At 43.0% G+C, this 2,528-nt stretch overlaps 1 pseudogene; it reads left to right on the plus strand.

Annotated features, from left to right (window-relative positions):
• The first annotated feature begins 1,291 nt into the window (after nucleotides 1-1,291).
• On the plus strand, nucleotides 1,292-1,937 carry LOC103810873 (annotated as a pseudogene).
• Nucleotides 1,938-2,528: the final 591 nt, after the last annotated feature.

Below are 2,528 nucleotides of genomic sequence, written 5' to 3' on the forward strand. Positions count from 1 at the left end.
TATATGTGAAACACAGTGATTTTAAAACATACAGAACCTCTGTCTTGAAAAGAAATGATGAAACAGTCATAAAAGGTTTAGGTCACATATATTGTTGGTGTAGTGTGGAATCTGTTTTGTACCCCTGTCCCCCCAAATTATACAGCCCTTGCTGGAAAAATTGGACTTGTATACAGTGAAATCCTTTTGGTCTTCTAGTGTTGTAAATATTTTTAGTTAATCTTGTTGATCAATTCAAGCAGCTGCTGCAGATCAGTTGTGTAAACTCAGCAACAAAAAACCTGTATATAAGTAACTCCCATGATACTGTCCTGTAAATGTAATATTTTGTAGAGTAGCAAAGCTGTAGCAGTAACACACTCCCTCCAGGCAAAAAGCTGTTGTAGTTGCATTTTATTGCATGGAACATCTACTTTCTTAAATATCTGACAACTTGTCTTCAGTGTGTTGTCATCTCTTACAAAGATTTTGGTGTGGAAGTTTTGCTGCACTGGTGAGGGTCAATCATTAGTGTGGTTTGAGCATCCTGTGCCTTTGTGCAACAGGCAGGGGAGATGGGCACATTCACATTTTATTTTAAAAAATGAGTGAATGTAGTTGCTCAAAGCAGTAAAAATCCACCTGCTAGAATGAATCCTAATTATAGAATCAGAGTATGTTAAGGGGTTGGAATGGACCTTAGAGATCATCCAGCCCCAACCTCCTGCCCTGGGCAGGGACACCTCCCAGCAGAGCAGGTTGCTCAAGGCTTCATCCAACCTGGCTTTGAACATTGCCAGGGTTGGGGCAGCCACAGCCTTCCTGGGCAACCTGTGCCAGTGTCTCACCACTCTCCAAAGGAAAACATTTCTTCCTAATATCTAATCTAAATTTCCCCTCTTTCAACTAATCTCTTTGTCCTGTCACTCTAGTTCCTAATCAAGAGTCCCTCAGCAGCTTCCCTGTAGCCCCTTCAGATACTGAAAGGTTGCTATGAGGTCTCCATGGAAGTACTCATTAAATAGTTTTGTAGGTTTAGATTCTGATCCCATCACTGTTTCTATCAGGACACTGCTGGCTGCCATGTACACACAGTTTGTTTTAGGACCAGTGGAGCCTTTGGGAGTTATTTGACTACCTAAGAAAAAACCATTCTTGTTCATATCCCAAATATTTTTATAATGCTTTTGCATACTCTGACAGCCCTCAAAGGGATTGGGTGGTTCTGCTGGTACCTGGAACCCTGCTGGTATGATATTTTGGGTGGGAGAAAGGTGCATGGCATTAAGACACTCTTATTTCCTTGTCACAGGCGTTACCCCACGGTCGAACTGCGTGCTGAGACCTTCAACGGCTCAACATATGTACCTGTCCCCTCTGACAGTGCTTTCCTTAAAGCTTTGCTGTTTGAGCTGAGACTTACAGATGATCATATTTTTGTGGAGCACCGAGATACCTGTACTAAAATCAATCACTCGTCAGTATATTCAGTGTCCACCGATGGAGGAGATCTCTGGCCCGTGCTCGCGTTCCAGAAGAGCGGACTGATCTATGCATGTCTTCCACTGGTTGAGGAGTCCTTGGAGCCACAGCCACCCCTCCTCACTGTCAGAGGGCTCTCCCAAGGACTGGCTCTTTTGTTAGGAATTATGGACTACATCTCCCCAAGCTGGCAGAACGAAGCTGAGATGAGCACAAAAATAGGGCACCTTCGAAATCTGCTCATCCAGGCCTGTCCTCTTGGCACCCCCTTGAACACCAATATCCGCAGCTTGAACACCTCCTTTGATGACATTCAGGAGATGCCTACAGATAAGGATCAGCCAGCTTGGAGATCCAACACTTATAAAGGCAAACCTCAGGTTAATGTCTGCATCACTGAGAAAGTCAAGTGTATGCAGTATGACCAAAGAGATGTGGTGGACACGTGGCAAGTTTATGGAGCTGTAAACTGTAAGGTGAGTCTTTGATGTGCAAGTCTGACCAAAGTATTTTGTGCACACTGGGAAAGTAAACCTCATGTCATTTTGCATATGAAAGTGAAATGACAGTAAATACTCATTTCATTTTACTTTTGTATGTAAGATTACATGACTATTTACTCATCAGTAATGTTTAGACACTCATCAGCAAATTCCTAATACTGTAATATTTCAAAGTGTAACTAATATTACATATTAGTTTTATGTATTAGTGGGCTTTGTTTTGATTTTTAATGGATTTTTTCCCCTACAACCTCATAGTAATCCTCCATTATCTGAAGGCACCTACAGGGAAGCTGGAGAAGGACTTCTCATCAGGAACTGTAGTGATAGGACAAGGAGTAATGGGTACAAACTGAAAGAGGGGAAATTTAGATTGGATGTAAGGAAGAGGTTTTTTACTGTGAGGGTGGTGAGACACTGGCACAGGTTGCCCAGAGAAGCTGTGGCTGCCCCATCCCTGGCAGTGTTCAAGACCAAGTTGGATGGAGCTTGGAGCAACCTGGGCTAGTGGAAGATGTCCCTGCCCATGGGTATCATGGAATCATAGAATGTTAAGGATTGGAA

This window comes from Acanthisitta chloris, unplaced genomic scaffold (genome assembly GCF_000695815.1).
Source record: "Acanthisitta chloris isolate BGI_N310 unplaced genomic scaffold, ASM69581v1 scaffold45251, whole genome shotgun sequence".
NCBI classification, from domain to species: Eukaryota; Metazoa; Chordata; class Aves; order Passeriformes; family Acanthisittidae; genus Acanthisitta; species Acanthisitta chloris.